At 37.7% G+C, this 22,991-nt stretch overlaps 1 protein-coding gene across 18 annotated transcripts in view; it reads right to left on the bottom strand.

Moving 5' to 3' along the window:
• The window catches only part of LOC145962111 (bromodomain adjacent to zinc finger domain protein 2B), a 157,364-nt gene that overhangs the window by 91,945 nt on the left and 42,428 nt on the right, over positions 1-22,991 (bottom strand). For 17 of the 18 annotated variants that reach the window (XM_083082950.1, XM_083082956.1, XM_083082958.1 and 14 more), the window contains exon 2: positions 10,056-10,147. The gene's annotated coding sequence lies outside the window, so the exon portion shown is untranslated. Of the gene's footprint in view, positions 1-7,266; positions 7,450-10,055; positions 10,148-22,991 lie in introns of those variants that run through there. The other variant, XM_083082954.1, reaches the window with a different exon arrangement.

The following is a 22,991-nucleotide window of genomic DNA, read 5'->3' as shown; positions in this document are numbered from 1 at the left end:
TTTTTAATTTCTAACTGTAATTATTTGTTGTATTAATTCATTTTCTCTTTCTCTCATTCTTGATATTTTTTTCTTGCGTTCCTTATAAACGTATTGATTTAAATTTTTTTCTCTTTGACAATTAAGATTTTTATTCCGATAATTAATTTCAAATTCGTCAGTTTGTTATTAAAGTGTTTTCCATCACCCTATATACGATGCACGCGATGCGTTGTCCACTGCAGCAGTCAATATGTCGGAAACGCAAACGCAACATTGCAAGAATTACATATAACATATCTATATCTTTTTCCACGTTGGTTTGCAGTGCGTCACTCTATGTGTACTCTCCAATTTAAAATAACGAAGGAATTCTACACTGCATTCGCCGCATTCCAGTTATACGCTCACAGCTGAAAACGCATGCTGCGCGTAACGCGTAACAATCTTTGTGTTTGTATGCACTAAAAATGTTGATTGTAGTTAAACTAATTCCGTTTGTTTCTAGATAGGATGGTATAGTCTATATACCGGCTATAACGAAATGATAAACTATTCGTTAAATTGATCGAATCACTTCTTTCGTCTAAATTAATCATTACTTCCTTTAACAAGGTCTCTCGCGTTATGAAAATGTTAATAATTTTCGAAAATGCAACGTGTACAAATATATTCGTGATTTTTGCAAAACGATTTTTATTCGAGTTTATTACCCAATAAAGTTATATCAGTGTTTTTTCAATAATTTATATAACGAATCCCGGAATTAACACACACACAGAGGAAAAATAAATAAAATTTTATTTCGGTAGAATAGTTAAACCAACACGTGAGACTCGATGTCCTGCGCAATGCGGCATGTCTCACCTGCATCTCGACCAATGTAAAGCGTAATGGAATGTTTTCGCGAGCGCGCTAAACGGAACAGGGACAAACGCGTAATAAGAGTACACGGATATTTTCTCAGTCCTTGCTTCTTCCCTCACTCTCTGCCTGTCGCTACGCTTCTATCTGTGCTCGTGACACACGCATGTTCACTATGACGCACCGTGTGTGTTAAAAGACGTAGAGACGAGGAATCGTCCGCAACTGGATTCCGAATCGGTCGGCTGGCAGGTCACAAAACTTGGCCGAGGTTCAAAAGAATCGCGTTCTCCCTCTCGCTCTTTCTCGTTTCTCGTGTGTGTGTTTCTTCTCCTTTTCTCCTTCTCCTCCCTTGCTCCTTCCTTCCTTCCTTGTCTCGTAACTCCCTACTGCAGCACCATCGCGTGGCTTTGCATTCTATGCTCACCGAATTATGGTTACGAGAACTACTCTTGTGATGAACGAACAAAGAGTGAGAAAGAAAAAAGAAAAAAAATATGTATATACTCATAGACATATTTTGATATCTTAACTAGAAATTATTTAATATTGATTGAAATCAAGATTTCCAGACATTTTAGAAGCTTACTAATATATTTATACTTCTAAATTTCAATATAATTTTGAGATTAAATATGATTACTTTCTATTAAATATTTTATATTTTAAATGATCATAGTGGAATCCGACGATTGTGCAGATAAAATTCATCACGGAACGTTAAGTATAACTCATATTTGATGCGAGATCTTGCGCGAAAGTCGCCGCAACGTCACGGACGTATTTAATTCCTAGGAGTGCGCGTACTCGACACGTAACGTGCCGGAACTGTCGCCAGGTACACGTCAGCGTCGTTGGAATATTATAAAGCCCACGTATTCGAGACTCGCGGATCCAGGATTTCTTTGCTTTGCGATGCCCTAGGCTGCTAATATGGAGAGTTAATTCTTTCATAGTGTATATATTCACGCAATATATGTATGCATAGCACATCACTCTCTCTCTTTTTCTAAATACTTTCTAAATTATAATAGCAGTGTTTAATTTACCTTGATTCTAAACGAAATATTCGTGAGAGATTCAATGCAAAAAAGTTTATAAAAAATAATCAAATAATAATTTAATTTTTAAGAATGATTAAGAGAAAAAAAGAACATATAATAAATGATTACGAAATAAATGGCATTTTACAAAATAAAGCAAAAAATCCTGACAAAAGAACAAACTTCTTATTTAAAAATTATTATTGAGTTTTGTTTCTTTATGTAGAGAAAACTATATTTTCTACAGAAAAGAAAAACTAAATTAAAAGAATGAAAAGAAATAAAAATAACGAGAGAAAGTGGAGGAAGAACGCGATAAAATATGTATATAAATTTTTGTACATTAACACGAGTAACGAACTCATGCGCGTAATTCAATTATTCATGATTTGCAAAAATGCGTGAAATTTCCTTCTTTCTTTCTTATAAAAAAGTGGGTACAATCAAACATTCACATTCACGACTAACATGTCTTATTTTGATAAACTTGGCGTATATTACATTGAGATATATAAAATACATTCAATTACAATTAAGAATAGTTGCACGTGTCACTATCAGCAAGCAACAAATTAAATGTCATAAATGAATATGTACCAATCACCGTATTTATCGTAACGTATAATCTTTAATTAAGAGTGCCAATTAAGAAGAAACGATGGAAATTCATTCGGCGCTCGTGTTAAAGACTAAAGGTTAACATCTCCGCGCGTGCAACGGAAAAATGTGTCGTCGCGAGGCTAAATACGGGCGTCGTGTCGTTTCCAGGTCGTTTAAAGCCTACGTATAACGCGCTCCGCTCCGCTTTACTCGAATCCAGAATTCGTCTACTACGCGCGCAACCAGCCACACGAACCGGGAAGGCAGAAAATTATCCCTCGAAACCCCTCTCGATCGTTCTTTCCCCTTACCTCGCTTCCTCTACCCCTTTCCCTTTACTCTCCTCGCACCGGTATCCTCCCTCCTCCTCTCCCCTTTCGTCTCTAACCGTCCCGAGCTCTTCTCTCTCTCGCTCGCTCGCTCTTTTTGCCTCCTCCTCCTCCTCCCCCTCGTCCCTCTCACCGCACACTCGTGCTCTTTCTCGACCGTCGTCCGGGTACCATCGTTTTCGCGTGTGTACGTGGGCAAGGCGCTCGATATTTCAGGCCGTCGCCCACGAGAAACGCAGTTCCTGGGGGCGTGTTCCACACTGCCATGGACGGCGGCGGTAACGACGAACCAAGCCCAGTGTTACCTCGACGTTCGTTTACACCAAGAAACGTCGCGGGAGAAGAAAACCGAGAGCTCTGGCATAATTTCCGCCGGAGACGCCGGCGAGCGCGCCTCTTGCTCTTGCTCCTGCTCGCTTCGTTCGACCGAGTCGAGCCAGAATCGTGCGCGGATAATCACCGCTCGTCGATTGGGGTTGAAAGACCGATATGTATATTTCGATTACGAGTGTTTCCCGCGGATTCGAAAGACATGGATGCTCTCGGGCCAGTTGAATTTGTTATCGCGAGACGATATCGTCGAAATCTCTTTTATGTTAGCGAATCGGAATTATATTGATTTTCCGATCTCCGCTTTTGGATTTTCGCGCGAAGAAATCTCGTGTATTTTTAAGCGATCGTCGAAAACGCGCAAACGAAATTAATGTTGCGTGAAGCACTTTAACGGAAATGGTGTCTAAAAAAAGAACTTTAAACGGCACAATGTACGGTGAATTTAAAAAGAGAATGGACTTATCTGTTTCATGACTGCGGAATCTCGTGGCTTACTTAAAGTTTCATAAAAGTAAAATTACACGTGGCATTCGAAAAACGTGACAATTGGATTATTTCATTAAAAAAATCTAAAGGTAAAATTATTATTTGCGCGCACAAGTCTTTGTGTCATTTTCAGTAACATCGTACTTTAATCTAATCATAATCAAACTTTAATTTCTCCGAATAAAGACACAGAAAAATATTTAATAAAAATATCTTATCAAAAATGCGGGAGAACGACTTCGGTTTAATCGACGAGATAAAATTTATTATGCGCGCGAATGCAATCGATATTCAAATAAAATCGAGTTATTGATGTCATAATAGATAAATTACATTAATGCTGGATGCAGCCAAGGTTTGCGGTTGAGCCGAGTACTCGGGTGCTTCGAGTAAATCGACGAAGTACTCGAACGAGATTAAGCGATTCAATACTATCCAACGTTCAATCGGGCGGAACTAACCATTCTGTTATACGCATTTTAACAAGACATTGTTAATGCGGTATCATTTATCATTTCATTTATCATTTGCACAGATTCGAGAAAGCTACCGTCTTCAATGAGTTAAAAGCAAATACAAAAGAAAAATACAAGTAATTAATATAAATTAAAATTCTCTCTTTAGTTTTAAATAATCTTTTTCATCAAATTTTTGCGAAAATCAAATATATTAAGTTTTATTTAGGTACGCATTGTTTGTATGTATGCATGTATATGTGTGTTACAATAAAAAAATAATGAATACTAAAATTTAAAACGATGAGCACTTTTTATTTTTTCAAAAACCGTAAAAAATGTAGAACGTGTGGAATTAAAAATGAAAGTATTAAGCGCTCTTATATTAGAATTAGTCACAAAGATTTAAGAATGTTGATAAACGTTTATATCTCATAAACGTTTATTAACAATTGGCAATAAAGATTTAGATAAAAGATTTTAGAGAAATCTTCAACATTTCATTTAAAACATTAAAAGTAGAGTATTTGAAAAATTGACAATTTTTTATACATGTGTAGAATTCCTCTGTGTATAAAATTATCGATTATACAAGTAAAATTCCAAAATTTAAATCAATCAAAATTAAAATAAATCAAAAATCAAATAATTCTCTTTTTTTCTAGCAACACATATATGTCTATATTAAATATAACTAGACTCTATAAAAAAATACATACTATATTTGCTGAGATAAAAGCAATTTTTCTTCATAAAAAAAAGATGAATATCACTAATTCAAATTAACATTATTAGATTAATATTATTCGTTTCTAAATAATATTGGTTCAATTTGTTACATTCTTTCTGGTTATCAAATATCCAATTTTATCGTTTCGAAAGAGAAGAACGTAACCATCAGAGTCGATGCGCGAGAATTACTCCCGATTGAGAAACTTCAAACTCAATTCGCCCCGTCATTATGGAGTACTTGTCCACCTTCGATGCGAAGGGAATTAACGTTGGATGTTGCGGAGAATACATCGCCACGCGGTGGCACGTGGTAAATGCACTATGCGCGCGGCGCGTGTCACCAATTAACCCTTTATGGCCCAAATTTCTGTACACACTATCTCGCTATAGCCGGGCACAAATATAATCTCGTTCTACCAACCTGTGCTGTAAAATTTTCTTTACATTCATGTTACATACGTGAAACGCAGCGCTTTTACATGACGTTACGAAACATTTATCTAGTGTCTCTCTGTCTCTCTCTCTCGCGACTCGTAAAATAATCATCGCGATATAAATTATAGATCTATAATTAATTCATAAAGTTGAAGCCGTCGCCGAGAAAGGCGCGCGAATGTTTTATGATGCGAGATGTGTAATACGTTATAGAATATTGTCATAATCAACGACATAAATTATCCGTTTATGGACTTTTCGCGCAATAAAAACAAAATTTTGATTAATATCGAATCAAGTGGCGCGAAAGCGAACTTTATCGTTTCATTATAAACGTATAACGAAAGTTTATTATTTCTCTACTATATACATTTCGATAACCGGTACGTGCCTCGACCGGATTTCGCAATCGCAGTTGAAAGTTAATATTATTCCGCGCATAACAGATGTTGAAGAATATCCATTTTAATCGGCTCAACTTACTACTACATTTTTCTCAATTAAAGAAAGTGAATAGAACGGGACAATTAACTGGAGAAAAACACGTATTTCATTCTCCTAGTGCGCGCAAATTGTTTCAAGTTAACTTTTTAGAATCTTATTATGGAAAAGTATCAGAGAAGGAACATCACGCGCGATCAGTTTAATTCGTTTGCAAGATCCAAACTTGCTTCTTGTAATAATAATTAATTTTACACATTCAACAAAATGTGTAAAATGTCACGTTACTATATTTCAAATCTTGCGATACTTGCACTGAGAAAAATCATTTGATTGTATCAACAAAACGTATCTGATGGAAGACAGTTTGATTAAACCAAGCAGAATTTTTAGTTATCACAATAAGACTCGATTTTTCATAACTAGAACGTTTAATTGATTTTACTACAAGGATTTGGTTGGTTTTTTTCTAGTTGGATCTATAAAACCTTGTTATATTAACTAAGTAAATTTAATATTATTTACAAGAAAATTTGGTAAATTTAACAGGAAGGAGTTAATCATACTCATCTGGTAATTCCTAAAGGAATTCCGATTCGTCCATTTTCCAACAGACATACTAATTGAATCTAATTAATGCAGATTTTTTTCTCAGTGTGCATCTCGCAATTCACCGGGTCGGTATAGCGCAAACTTTCTTCTGGATATTCCGAAAAACAAATCCGAATCGATGATGCATTCCATTCGCATCGAATCGATGAGGATATAGTGATACGCACGAGATGCGAATTTTAAAAACCATTCACCGATGCGAGAATCAGAGAGAAAGAGAGAGGGGAAGAGAGAGAGAGAGATTTGGAACGAGTGTGCTGACCGAACAAAGAGCAAGAACAATAAAATTTGCATAGATGCCGAATAAATAACGCGACGCAGAACGCGGGTTGTAAATCAAACGTGTCCAGCGGCAGCGAGACCCGCGTGTGCTGTATCGTTCTATTATCGGGATATATCTATTCTCGCCCGCGCTGTGTGACACGATCCTTCCAACGGCAAGAATTTCATCGTTCTCTTAAATTAATGGCGTGTCACGCCATTGTTATGCGATATCGTCTCCAATGATTGCCGGAAGGACAAAGCTATCGATCCTAAAGTAATCCGAAAGAATAAAGTAAGTGAAGGTGTTAAACATATCGACATATTATCTCTCGACTCGATATTTACATTAATGCCTGGCAATATCGATACACAGTGTAGAAAAAAATTAAGAAACAAAATTTATCTCTCTTGTTTTCATCGCTAACGATCCCCGACAAATTTGCTTTAATATACACAAAAAGATAGAATGTACATTTGCTGAAGTTTAAATAAGGGGAAAACATGAAAATGCAAGAGGATTAAGTGAATCCGGTGAATGAGAGAAAGAGAAGAAGGGGGAGGAAAAGATAAAGAATCAAAGATAAAAAAAGTTACCAGAGACAAATAGATGTAAATCAAACTTCTTGATAAGAGTTAAATTTATATTCATTTTTCTCTTCACACATGATCGAAAACTACTCCTGTAAAACTGACCTTTACAGCATTGCAAATTTCTTTCGCACACAAGCTTCTCGACACGAAGTGAGAAAATGGCTTATGCGCTATTCTTCAATGGTTCGAACATCTCCATATACCAACACTCGAGATATTCTTAGAACGCGTCGAGATTGAACAACGAAAATGTGCGAGATCATCACGTCCACGTGAGAAAATATTCGCACCTCTATTCACATCTAGGAGTGACGTTCGCACGTAGCTCGCAGATACCGCAACGCAATGCAACGCGATGCAACGCAGCGCGACGTAATGGCGCGGCCTACATATCGCTCGTTTTGTAACGTGCGATTTGACGCGCCGAGGCAAGAAAACTGACGGGCGCGAGCAGAAAGCGTGGGTGGCTTCGATCATCGTCGAGGAAACGTGCCGGCGTTGACTCATTCCGGCGACGAGTTCTCGTGGCCACCGCCGCGCAAGGTGCCGTGCATGCGCGCGCTGCAATCAGCAGCCACGTATCTATGCGTGTATGCAGTAAGAGACGGAATTGTCCGTTGACGTCATCGTGTCGATTTATTCGATCCGCGCCCCAAGTTCAATTCCGCGTGCAAAGAGTGTCTTCGACGAGCCGCATTCGTTTTATCACCATCGAGGTGCGTTAATCTAAGATGCCGCGAGAGAGTTTGTCGATAAGATAATTAAAATGATAATTTTTTAGAAATTTCTAAGATCGCTCACGTCACCTACCGAACTACCGAATATATCGGACGCGATAAAAATTATGAGTTGCTCGAGTCCGAACAATGTTCTAAGCTCTCGATGAGTTTTTATTACAGGAGGTGATTAAAACTCGAACCTTTTCGCGTGTTATTTTATTTTAGGGTATACCGATGCTATTTACGGATAGAAACGAGCAAAAAATTCAAAGTTTTAATATTACATGCTTCACGTCAGTATTTTTGAAGCGGTCAAATTGTATTCCGCATGCATTGATGCACATAACCGAAATATAGAAATACGCGAAAGCGGTCTGGAGATGTTTGCGAAACATGTTCTATCAGCCGCATAGTTTTTAGAAATAGCTTTTTCGTCGAAAACTTTACCGTACATTTCAGGTACATTCCAGCCATCATACGTCAAATGTAAAACTTTGTCCATCTCGCGAGAAAATTTTAATTTCTGCAAATCGATAGATGCACAATTACACTTTGCGGATTATACAATATTGCGCGTTTACCGCCAAAAATAAATTACTACTATATTTTTTTTTAAATATATATATTTCTAATTACAAGATATACGTAACAAGAGTTATTTTCGATTTTACACAATTATATGTAAAATCAATTTAATAATAAAATTTCTTGTCATGTATTTTCTCTCTTAAAAATCTTGTAAAATGAATCATGCAATACTTTGTCATTTTTTTATTTTAAAATAAAATAATGAATATATCGGAAACCGGAAAAGGAAGGAGAAAATATCAACAATTTAGTTTGAAATTTGCATCACATTAGATATATAAAGCATTAAATTATTTCAATGAAGCTAAATGATCTCTCTCTTTTTCATAGTGGACAGTAACATTTAATTTGTTTAATAATGTTTGCAAACGTTTGTCACACGAATCGAACGAATCACATCTCGCGCGTCAGATGAAATTTGTCTACATCCACCGTTTGTGATGTGAATTTTACGTCACACCGAATACCACTTGTTTCATAGAAAAAACACTACAACGATACTCCAATATCCATGATATCGTCCGAAAACCCGTTGTATCGATAACACAAGCGAATTTTACCGGATATTGCTTGATTGTGAATCCAAAAGATTCGACATTTTCGCAACGCGATTGAGACAAACTTAATTTCGTTTGGACAAATAATCGATAGTATATCGCAAATATTAATGATTTCCATTAACTGGAATAATCATAATAAAAATTCGTCGCGATAAATTTCCGTTCGTGAAAATTAATTAAATGTAATAAACGATAAGGCAACAATTATCACTGAATTATTCAATTTGAAGTTTCACCGCGTGCAATCGAAAATATTTTCCTCGATTTATGCCATTTGAGACATTTCAGAAATTTAATATAAATAAAGTCGTATCATATCATGCGTGTATGTGTCCGCGCGAATATTAAACATGTTAAAGACGCTATCAATTTTCATTACTTTCGAATCTCCCTCGTCATGCAGATCGTTGTCGAATAAAACAGCGCTATGGAAATACACAGTTCCGATTCGATTGAATACACCGTCGGCTCGAAAGCCACTGCCGATAACGTGTCCGCCGCGTATATAACTCCCCCCTCCTCCCGAAATCCACCAAATTCCGGAATCCAGTCTGCCACGTGCAGGATAAAACGCAGAGAAGAACAAGGATAATAAAAAAGCCCGCGCGAAAAAAAATTGTTACCAAGATTTTATAACGATCAAACTCTACTCTTGCACAGAAATGTATCATATAATGTAATCTAACGATGCGGATATGCGCGATAATAATTTCGTTTTATTTATCACTCACGTTTATTGAAAAACTTGCGTTATTTAAACAGTTTCATGTTTCCGTGTTTGTTTCATATTATTGCGGCATTACGATATTCCACACGGTAATAATCGCATTTTACGTCTCATTTTAATTATCCGTTGAAGGAATCGCACATTGCATTTTCACCCTTCTTTTTTTTATCGGAAAATAAACTAGAGGGCAATCGCGCGATGCAGCGCTTAATTATCTCGCATTCTAGTCTGAAAACTCATGCTTTGATAAACCTTTTATGTAAATAATTCACGAAATATGTAATTATTTTCACATACCTAATTTCTATCTCGAATTCCATCGTGGCATATCCGAATAATGCAGCAAGATCGATGGTAGCGTTGATCCTTCAATCGTCGCTCGACTTCACCTGAAAAAAGAGGAAACCAAAGTGAGAAGTGGCAGATATACCGCATAATTGTTATAGTTATCGCAGCAGCAATGAGGTACATATCGTACGGATGCGGGTTGTTACGTCAACGAAATATGCGTCATACTATCGATAAGATTTCCTTAAGAAAGAATCGGAAAAATAAAGATAACGATGCGTTCGCACACGTAATTAAAATTAATTAATTAATTTAAATATGGATTTTCATTTTATATAATTTATAGTTTAAGTCCACTCATTTAATAGTTTGCGCGAATTTGAAAATTTCGCGCTATTTTGTATGTGAAATATACTGAATCTCAAAATTAAATTAGTATGCAAAAGTTTAAAAATTTGAATATGTGCAATCTCAGAAAGCAATATGTATCTCGAATATTTAATTTTGTTTATCTTTGTTCTTGCTTTTGCGTTAATAATATAGAAACATTCGACACGCGTGTGTATCCGGTTTTCTGAAATGTAAATTATATATATACATGTATATATAATTATTTGTTAAAATTGAGATGTATGTAATTGCTTTTGTATTTCGCAAACATTTCATGTACTTATGTCGGTTTATTTTGAGCCGGTAAAGTTAAGAGAATACAATTATTTTGTAACCCATACACGCGACCGTGTAAATAATGCTCGACATTATCTGCGTATTATGCAAATTATCAAGTAAATATTTAAAAAGCCAGAGTTGAAATTTTGCCAAAAAAGAAAACGCTTTTTATTTTGTGATTTTATTATATAAAGTAACTACGTGAATTAAAAAAAGAAACTCTTGGAGTTATAAATGGAGTTTATGCGCTCATTGTGCGACTCGCGCTCGCACATACGTAACAAAATTAAAATGTTTCATCGAAATATTGATAACAGAATTTACGTAACGCAACAAACCGAGCCACGTGTGCCAATAAAAATTATTCAACGAATCCGAGCGACGATTTCACGTTCAAGTTGTAATTTTCGTATCTCGTTCGCGATCTCTCGCAATCCATTTCCCATCGTCGTTTCGGAAAAAATTTCCTACGAAATATAAGGAGCGGAGCGATCGATTCGAAATCACCGGCGTTACAAAGCGGGAACCTCGCCCTAGCCGAAGGGCGTTCTCGGGAACACGGCACAGACGGACGCGGCACACAAAGCAACCGAACGCGCGCACACACAGTCCCTTTCACCCTGTGAATATCGGCGAGATCTACGCATGCTTTCCTCTGTGGAAACCGCTCTCGATATCGCATCTCGCCTGCCGCTCCCCCCCCCCTCCCCCCGCGGAAGCGCGTAAAATTCCAGTCCGCCGTTCGACGTACGCATCGCGCACAAAGTATCGCTCTGTATCGTCGAGATCAAGGGACTCGACTCGCAATCGTCGAGAAGGGTATAGAAAATGAATCACCGACAATTATCTATCATTATTATTAACTAATCGTCGGGTTCTCCGAGTAGTCTATTAATAAATCTCGAAAAATCCCACTTCTTCGGCTCGCTAGATTCAAAGAGAAACGTGAAATTTATTTGGATTTTTCAAGTCATTATCGCGCTGCTCATCCTCTCCCTTTTTTTAGCGAATTAGCGTCGTATGTTAAAGCGAGATAAAGTTAAACGAGGACGGATATATGCTTATGTCGGAGAGCCGCGTGTTTGATTATTATTTTTCTCCTGTAAAACACTTTCGAGAGAACAATTTCTATTCCATTTTGTTCTATTATATTGCTTCTAAATTGCTGTCCTCTCTCACACGTCCTTTCTCCGTCTCCCTCATCCCCTCGCACGCATACACGCGCGACATACGATCGGACAAAAGATAATCGCGGAGCTGCCTGTCGTGTTCCACGGCTTTCGGGTGTGCTGGTTGCCCGAAGGGGGTGACGCCGGGCGTCGCGAGGCAGCGGCAGGACAAGGGGCGGCAAGCGGGGGGGGGGGGGGAGACGGGAGCGAGGGCCGCAATGGGGACGGCAGTCGGAAGAGAGAAGAAGAGACCGAGAGCGGAGTCGCGCAAAGCGAAGAGGAGTCGGCCAGCAGGCAGGCAGGCAGGCAGGCAGGCAGAGGGATGGCAGGCGAAGGGAGAGAGGATCGGAGACGGCCGGGTAATAGGGGAGTCGGTACGTGGGGTGGCTCGGTGGTACGGCAACGAGCGGTTTCGCGGGCCTGTGGGTGGACAGGCGGGGGGGCAGCGGGGGATTGCGCGGCGCTAGAGGCAGCATCGAGGGCGAACGGCGAGAGGGGCGAGTGGGGAGGGGGTTAGGCGGACACCACAGAGGGCGACGTGGCGAAGGGCGGATGGGTGGCGGATGGGGCACAGGAGACGAAGCAAGGGGATGAAGGAATGGTATAGAGAGAAAGATAGATAGATGGAGATAGAGAGAGAGAGAGAGAGAGAGAGAGAGTAGCGAGGAGGAGGCAGCAATGACGACGAGGCGCTGGTTGAGTTTGTGAGCACGCGCTACCACTCTTCGGGTTCTATCTCTACCCACGTCCCTCGGTTCTGCGTATCGCCATCTCCTTCTCTCTCCCTTCCTCGCTCTCTCCGTTGCACTCGTTATCTCGATTCGCCCGCTTCTTTCTCCGTCGCTCTATACCGCAGCCGGCTTCTTCCTCCTCCCTCGTTTCGTTCCTGACACTCGGAGAGCGGGTCCTCTCCGCTCTCTTCCTCTCCCTTCCCCTCCCTTCCCTTCCCTTTCCTTCCTCGCAACGCCTCGTCCTCTCGCGACAGCCGCATCGGTTCACGTTCTACGTCCCTCCGGCTGTTTCCCTCGCTCCCTCTCCCTCTCTTTCCATCTTTCTCCACCGCACCGCGTATCAATCCATCTCCGTCCCGCGCTCCGTATCTGCTTTCTCGCACCGGTTCTCCCGTTCTCCCTCTCGCTCTTTCTTCCGCCATGGCACCGCTAGCCGGTCCTCTCTCCGTTGAATCGCTATGCGCGAGACAGGCCGGGCACAGGGGGGAGCGGAGGGAGGCGAAGCGGGAGGAGAAAGAGGAGAAGGCGAGTTCACGTTCCATCGCGAAGCACCGAGCGGAATTGGTATATCGGAGGATAGAGGGTGAGCGAAGGATAGGCGAGGGGGTGGAGGGGAAGGGGAAGGGGAACGCGCGCGGGGACGTGGCGCTCTCGTAACGTAGCGACGCGCCCGAGACGCGGACGTCGTTTGAAGACGAGTTCTGCTGCGCTGGAAGGCATTCCGGGTTGTTGCACCGGAAGGACAGGCGGTGGCCTGGCAGGCCCCCCCTCCTCCCCTCCCCTCCCCCTCTTCTGCTCGATGCGTCGCCGAAGTAAGTTCTGCCGGAGCTTTAATGGAGGACCTGGATAATTAGCGCGAGTGCAGATCCCATTGCTCCGGGAGTCCGGGAACTCGACGAAGCGACGAAGAATGCAAAGAACTTGTCTCGTAATGCGACGACCGACGTGCAACTCGACGAGAGCTTTACACGGGAAAACGGCGCGTTTTCGATTTTCGAATGTAACACTCGTTTAATTCAAACAGAGAGCGCATTAAAGAAGGGGACTCGTGGAATCTATGTCATTATTTCAAGTTTCTGTTTTTTTTTGTTTTTTTTTCTTAAAATTCTTATGCATTCATACGGTAATTACGTTATAAATAGTACACGTATATATCAATTTTTGAATGTAAATATATATCTTTTAAATTTACTTTTAAAACGGTAGAAAAAGATCGTACGCAGCAAATTGTAATTATGCATTTTATAAACAATACCGAGATTTTCATGCGTGTTTGGTGCGTTATCGGCGCACGTATCGCTTATATGAATGTCGATTATTATTATTTATGCGGAAAAGCGCGTGCGTTAAGCGACATAAATTGTTGCGAAAATATGAAAACTGGACAATGATAAATAATGCCTGGAATTCGTATTACCCACGAGACATTTCGTTTCTGCCGCTACTATAGCATACTTTATGAATGAATATGGGTGTACGATTGATATATACATATATAGAAATGGATAGATACATAGAGAAAGAGAGAGAAAACAGTTACATATCGCTCGTACATGTTTTACATGTGTATCCAGATCGTTATTTACTCAATAATCGCTTTTATATGTATTTTATATATATGATATTACATCAGTTTTATACATATGTATGTATATATATAACCATCGGTTCTCTAAATCATCAAGATAACGTATTGATACGCGATAATATTTATGATAAGGAAATATTATACATCTAATATAGAAACACATGTGAAAATCAGATAAAAATATATGTGTATTTTGTTAAACTGACCTATCAACATGTGCTTCATGACGTAATGATAATTTATTTATAAGCAAAATTAGCAACTTTTCATTCATTCATTTATATGTCATTAAGATTAATTAAGATTATTAAATCAGAATTTTTTTATTCAATCGTATACATTGAATTGTTCATGTGAATTAGAAACTCTTCCTTAACTTGTGCACAATTGATCTACGTATTTTATGAAATACACGGAAATAAAAAAATAATTTTATTTTCTTTTCTACACATCAGTCAGAGGTATAAAACGCAATGTTTGTTTATTGCGTACATTTACGTATACATAGTTTTATATTAAATCAATTGTCATCTGTACAATTTATTTGATCCGCACGGTACATTTTACAATTTTACGAAAAAAAAAAATTAATTGGAAACATTTTTTCTAGTCTTAATTAAAAATATTGTTACCTCTCTTTCTCGAGTATAAACAAATAACAATTTTTTATATTATTTCTATGCGCTTTAACAATTAATTTAAGCGACGTTGTCAACTAAATTTTATTGATATTTAGTAAATATGTTTTAATTTATTTAACTCTCGCTTATGCACATAATACTATTCCCGTCATAATTTTTCACAAGTTTCAGATTGTGTACTTGTTCAGATTGGAATCGACCTTGTCGTGGCATTTAAATTATTGTAGCATAATCATAGATGAAATAAAAGCGACATCATCGAAAATGTCGATATAAAATGAAAGTGAAAACACAATTCCAATTAAAGACCGAAGTTACGTAAACTAAGTTGTTCAATATCCGGTATCGCGATTTCGCTTCGAAAACGTATAATTCCTACATTCTTCCGTATAAACTACGTTTCTCGTACGCTCGCGAATATCGATCTGTGCTCCAGTGACATTGAAGGCAAGCATTATGATAATAGCAACGAATAAGGTATTCGTAACACGACAAATTATACGAGAATTTACGAGAAGATGCGAGATATTGCGTAATTTATTCTGAGAACAAGGACTATATCTTGTACTAATTGTGCAAGCGATTCAGAATGACTTTTCTTGCATTTTCACACATTCTGATAAAATGAGTTTTTATCTATTGTACAGCTACGCTAAAGAGAAAAATAAGTGATAATATCAAAAGACTAGATTTCATCAAGAATAATGTCATTATGTAAATATTAAATAATTCGAATTTTGAACATGAGAAAACTCCTGTAAAAACTTTAGATACATATTTAAAAAAAATTGCTATCTATTTTATAAATACAAAAAAAATAATTTAAGTAAATAATAATTTACTTATTTAATTTATATTTATGCTTCTATAAAATAAACAGAATTATGTATCATTGCACTTTAAAAGAAATACAAATATCAAATATTAAAATATCTGTCGTAAAGTTTGAATTAATTTCAGAGTTTGATCAATTGATTTATTATCGTTACTTAATATTATCACAGAACAGAATCAGGCTTTTCGAATATACCTCATTGTAAAAAAATTTGTTCAAAATGCAATCCAACGATTTTTTCCACTGATAATCACCGGTCATTGAGTTTCGAAGAACATATTTCATCGCTCGACGCATGATACTCGACGAACCTGATGTCTTTGACCCTCGGAGGCTTTGACCATGACATGAAATAAATAAGCGCGAATGATCGCTCTCTATTATCGCGCTACCGAGCTCTGTCATGAATGACGAAGATATCATTGGAACATTTTTAATTATTTGATGGAATGCCGTGCCTTTATTCCACGTATGAATGAGCGTTTATGTAAATACACGAAACGACCATAACTAGTTATCTCATTACTAAGCTTGCAAAACTTATTAGCATATTTCAATACGATTTATTTAACCACTTATACCGTATTCTTTTATAAATATTGATTCTCCTCTAAATAATACATTCACAAATAATATTAAGTAGCGAATACACAATTTCACCATCCGCGAACATTATAAAATGAGTATTTATTTTTCTTTTCGAATCTAAATAACGTGTTTCGTGGTTTATTATTTCAACAATACGTAACATAACAATACCAGTCAATCGTAATTTTCATCGATCGAATCGTTGATTTCGCCGAAAATGTAAATACTTTTTATACAACGAAAAAAAAGAAACAAAAATATTCGATACTCAATAAAGTACTGCTATATATCAATTATACACCACATCTGTCGATCGAATGTTTCTATTTTGAATAGTTCACAGTTCCAAGATATCATCGGAATACATGTTATCAGTGAAAAAATATCGACAACTTGGTGTTGATAAGTATTATAAATAACTAGGACCGCGAGAGAGAGAAAAATGTAGTAAAATAGCATTGATAATCGAGCTTTCACAAAGTCCATGTACTTTACAGAAACATAAGTAACCAACTAATCGCGAGTATTTTAAATAAAACAGTAACATAAAAGAAAAAGAGAGAAATATTATATGCACAAGTTTGTTTCCTTATCAATAAAAGATATCATTAAAAAAGATATAACTTTTTTTGTATTTATAAAATATATTGTATATGCGTGACGACATATCATTGTGTTGTAGGTTTAAAAAACTCTTGATGCATTAATTATTTACAACTGGGTGCATGATTCGCTATCTCTAGCGAGAATTTTTGCCCACATTCGTTGAATGTGGAATTTTCGCGCAAGATTGTTCATGATATCTGGAGGCTAAAAATTATACCTCGGCTTCTAGAAAGTCCGATCGCGTAGATTACAACGCGAGGTGCACCGAGGCGGCGACACTCGACCATGCATCGTCCCACGACGTAGTTAAGATCGGCCTTAACTACGAGAGCGCCTTTTGCCGCACCGTCGCGCGCCTCTAATGGCGGATCTCGAGTAATCAAGCAAAAATTACTGGAATTCCGCGACCCTGGCTTGTCTCGAGTCGCTCCAACGTCAACTCTGTCGTACCGATAATCTTGAGAGAAACGAGAATCGCTTTATCGTCTCTCGTTTCGCCTCTAATACACGTATTTTGCGAGCCAGAAAGGAGGCAATGAAAATCTTATTAAAACGTGATTAATGCTACTCATACATATAAACTCCAATTCATATTTCAAGAATTTCTCCCAAGAATTAATTTAAAAAATTCGTACTATTGTAAAATGCCCCGAAAATTTTTTCTGGCTTGAACTCGAGAGAAATAATGCCGATAATGGCTGCCTTAATAAATAGGTTAACGATAAATATCTTGCGGCGAAATTTTGAGATTGGGACGAGTTAAATATCCTCGATATCGCCTCCAAGTCAACTCCAACTTGGAGGTTTAGAGCCTTCTCCTTGTGATATCGCTATCTCGCCGTTATTCAGAAACGATCTCGCGTAGCCTACGTTCGCTCGTCTCGAGACAGAATTCGCGGGGCGGATCGTTCGAGGCGATTTTATCGCTCGTTCGATCAAAGGTTCCGCGTCTTTCTCTCTCGGTTCGTCTTATCTTCGGCACGGCTTCGGCAGGGAACTCTTATTGACCGCAAGAGGGCGGCTACTCACCTGACATTTCGATCGCACGTTCGCTCGCTGACCCGAAAGCAAATCCTCGCCGGGCTACAAAGTGCGTATCCTGCATACGAGCTCGAGGGTTGAAACACATACGCGACGTCATTCGCAGATACACGCGAAATTAGGCACACCGCGATCGAAATGGAAATACGTCTACTGCTGTGTGCTATTGTAGGTAGATAGGACAAGGGGAAATGGAATGAAAACAAAAGAGAGAGAGAGAGAGAGAGTTTGTCGTCGCGTCGACAAGGTGACCTAATCCTCCCGCGAGTGTTAAATTGTATAAATCGCATAAATATAGCGAAATAACACAGATAATATAAAAGATATATTTAGAAAGAGTATTAATAATTCATCCAAATAAAGATACAGATAAAAGATAACTCGCGCGATTCATTAATGCAATTATAAATATGTAATTTATGAAATATGTACATCTGTGAAGAAATAAAATTATAATAAAAGTAATAAATTAATAAAAATGATTATAAATTATTAATACTTGAAATTTTATTATAAAAAGAAAATTAATTATTACATCATTTACATTCTCTTATAACTGCCGGTGATGCGAAAGAGGATTACCTGCGATTAACGATCAGCCTCGCGGCGGTATTTGTTTGACGGTTAAAAAAGCGATCTCTCGATACACAGCACACATGCACGTATGCGAGGTTCGAGTGCTAATACGCTGAAAGAGAGCCCTTCCCCTTTTTATCTAAAGACCCGACGACTGTTACGGTATTACTCGGCGACTATATCGGTATCCTAGCGCGCTCGAACTGTGAGATCAATAAAGCAGTCCTTTATAGACTTCGCTACACGCGCCGTACAAGCTTGGTCGGTTCCCTCCGCCGTTAGTCTGTCACTTTCTTTCCCCGCATCTCTCTCTCTCGCTCCCTCGTCCTCCTTTTTCCGTCGGATCCTCTCTCTTTCGCCTCCACGAGTAAAAGAGTCCGTCACCTCCCTGAAAACGCCATCCTCTTCCTTCGCCGCAAGCAAGCAAACCCTCCTCTACGCCCTGCTCTGCAGCGAGTACGGGGCCATAAATAACCAAATGACCTACCGTAGGGAGGAGGTGGGTGCGCCGATTGCGCCGAGTTGCTACCGGGACACCCGTTAGACGCGTGCACAGATACGGTGGATGACGAGCGTATTTATTTAACTCGGCAATTTTACATCAATTGAACACAAATTAACGGTCGGCAAAAAAACGGGATTCGAGAATTTTCGAGGAACGAGATATATTTGCCGATCAATCGTAGGGAATAAAAATTAAAATAAAACCGCGAGGTCTGAATTTAACCGAGAAACGGGAAAAATTAGAGTAAGTCAAGTGTGTTTGTATGGATTCTACCTTTAGCTCGTTGAACGCTTCGCTTGCGATAAACTAGGTCGAAAAAAGCGCGTTTACTAATTAATAAGTATCCCAACCGTTATTCCACGAGTGAATCTTTTATAGAGAAAGAGTTGGAGAGAGAACTGTATAATCGCGACGATTGTAAATTAATGCTTTGTCGGCTAAAAGCAACACCTTCGAAATGTCGCGTATGTGTGCTCCGTTGTTCTCGCAGTAACCCTTCACCTTCCAACGTTTGCAAGCGTCAGAATGTGACGCTGAGGAGTGCGTGGCCATAAATAATCGAACAGGCCACCATAGATTGCACCTTTCAATGATTTGCCACATGCACTTCACGTGAACGATGTGTATTATCGATTATTTAATAAAATCTTACAATGTCTATTAAAATACTCTAATCAATTTGCATGCTTATAAGAATATTGCTTTCATAAATTGCAAGCGATACAGTTCAGCAGATACATGTACATGATATGTGTATAAAAAACTATGTATTTCTCTAATTACTTATTTCGGTTTAAATCTGAAAAGGATTGCACAAAAATTAAATATTGAAATATTAATTAATTATATACATCTAATAAATTAATATCAATAATTAATATTAATAATTATTAATATTAAAAGATTTCGACAAACTTTAAAGTTGAGTGAAATATAAATGGATTTATCTTTATTTTTCTCGCATTTTATAAGATTTTCCAATTTCAAAAATAATTATTGAAAGAAAATAATTAATTTAAAAAATTAAAAAGATTTATAGATTTATGGATAAATTAAAAATATATAGAGATAATTTTTTGAATGTTTTAAAATTTATATGTGCTAGAAATGTACACATATATATCTTTAACATAAATTTAATACATATCTTTAACATTTGCATGTTAAAATGTGTTTTTAAATCGCGTACTTGGCCTTTTTATTAGCGACTTGTGGTAAATAGAAATAATCTAACTCCTAGCGCGATAAAGTTTCCGCGGTCTTTGTATCAGTAACCTTGTTCTCGGCAACAAAGTACTGACAATCGCTGAGTCAGATGATAAATGCAAAAGTAAACTTGGGTCGAATGTAGAACCGTTACGTGCGTACGAGTTCAGCGACATGGTGGACGAGGCCTTTGTTGCAGGTGGCAAATATCGCCGAGAAATGATTCGTCGGTTAAAAACAGCTGTCGTTAATTCACGAAATATCTTTTAGTGTGCCATTAATCATTCCAAATACAGTTATAATTTCAGTATCTCTAAAAATACACGCCTAGAAAAAAAGCATGCATAATAAGATACTTGATAATCATTTAATGAAAGTTATATAATTACAAATGTAATATCGTAACATTACGAATTAATTAATGTAAATCCAGAAGCCAATATCACATACAAAAATATCACTACCAGAGACTTGAGATTTCTCTCGCACTTATAAGTGAAAACGTTTTTAGCGATATCTCGAGAGTTTCTCTAATATAGATATGTTTATATAATTATTCTCGCGATGATCATATACCCGATTCTATTAAATTTGCCCGAATTTCTCACGATGAATTTCTCACCTAAGATATTGAAGCAGCTCGCGGATAAAGATTTTCTCGCAAATGCCGTTCTCTTTTACGGTCAACCGCTCGGCCCGTCGTTTGAATGACGCGCAAGCGTTGTAAATAGCCGAATGACACTTCGCGAATACGGAACGATGACGAATTGTCATTGGGACACCCGTTACACGCGTAAACGTAGCGCGTAACTGAATTGCGCGGATGGAGTTTCAGGTCGCAAATTATGTACGGCGCATCCAATCGACGCTCGGCGACTGCATAATGGCGGAATGTGTCAGGATATCGATCACATGTTACAAAGATAAAACCTGGGAAATAAACTCGGCTTTGTGCAAGCACAGTTGGAGATAGAATACGTGAAAAATCGGCTTTGACACCAACAATCGTATCCCGACGTATTTCGATTCGTTGGATTGTTTAATGTATTATTATTTTAGTAGACACTGATATGCTGGATATATATAATAAGAATAATATAAATTTGTTAATTATACACATGTCAAATGTACAAGATATGATGATACAAAAAACACAAAATTTGTATCGTTTTTAGTTCTTTACAAAATTTCCGGCTGTATCAAAACATTATATATTTCATGATTCGCTTGGCAAATATACAGCCCGTATTGTAAAATATAAAGAGAAATATAAATTATAATTATTCTCTTACGCGGAAATAAATTTATTTTTGGCTTTGCCGCATCCATCTGTATGTATATACATATATATTTGTAATCTTGTGCGTAAATAAATCTACGGAAAGCTCTAGGCGTATCGTTTATCGTGTATATCATGCCGGACAAAATACCGCGCCGCGATTTCGATGGGGAATCGAAAGAATATCGCGCACCATCACAATACGCAATTAATCACGTCTTGCGCGGAAGAGGGAGACGGAACTCTCCATCGGACGTAAAACTCGATCCGTTACGGGATATGACGAGGCAATTAGAGATGTACCGGAGGAAAGAGAGAGAGATTGCGCAGATTATTAAAGAGATCCCGAGCTTTGTCTCTATGTTTTAAAAATAATCGCAAAAGACATACGCGCACGTTACGATACAATTATCGACCTGATTATCCAGGGACTATAATTCGATTCACAAAGAACGCCCATTTAACGATTGTTGTCTATATAGCTCCATCCCAGAAGAACCCTATACACAAGAATTCTACAAAGCATGGAAAGTCAATTTAAAAGGAATAGGTAATGCGTTTTTTCTCTCGAGTCAGCAATAATTTTTAAATTACAAGCAATAAAAAATTCGGAGATTTTCTTACCCCGATTAACATTTCAAGAAAATTTGTCCATAATATGTACTAAATAAATTTAATAATATTTAATATCATAAAAAAATCGATTCGACTATAATTTACTTAATATATCTGTGAATGAAGTTTTATGTAGGAGAGGAGAAGTCGTGCAAAGTTTATGATACATCAGTCCTGTCACACATTTCGAAAAATAGCTCCGCCACGTGTACCGTGCATATAACTCTTTTTAAAAAATTCGCTGCATTTTACGGCCTATACTCGCTTATATATTTCCATTCTACGGTGGTGTCCTGACAATTCCGATAGCTTCGGTATTTCATGACTACATATACGCCGGACTGAATTATTCTATTATTTATTTAGCGCGTTAACATGTGCAGTCGACATGTTTCACTTATTTATCGATTATGTGGATTTATGTTTTTCATGCCGCAATCGAAAATGCGTATAGTTTGCGCACGCATTACAACTTCTAAAATATGAATTATGTCACGACGGTGTTCGTGTTAATACTGACTTGTGCGACAAACATATTACGAATTAAGCCAAATATGTTTTAATTAAATTTTCAACGATTATAAGATATTCATGTTGCACACACAATTCGCTAAACCAATATTAAAATATAACTACGATAATAATAACGATGTTGATTTCTTGGAAAAACATGAAATCGTATAAATAACAGTTAAAATATTTTATGAGTTGTACTTTGATTTAATCACTTCAATTTAATTTTGCTTAAAAATGAGTAATTAATTAATCATTAAATTAAATATCTGCATTTGTCAAATCAGCGATCAAATCGAGAAACAAAAAGACTGTCGTCGTATATACATATTCTAGCATACGCACATGGTTGGCAGATGCACGTGCACTATTATAGCATGCGA

This window comes from Camponotus vicinus, unplaced genomic scaffold (assembly GCF_025532165.1).
Source record: "Camponotus vicinus isolate PSW18456_S1 unplaced genomic scaffold, iyCamVici1.0 SCAF_11, whole genome shotgun sequence".
Classification (NCBI taxonomy): Eukaryota; Metazoa; Arthropoda; class Insecta; order Hymenoptera; family Formicidae; genus Camponotus; species Camponotus vicinus.
Note: the sequence above shows the minus strand (reverse complement) of the source record. Positions and strands in the feature narration are given on the sequence as shown.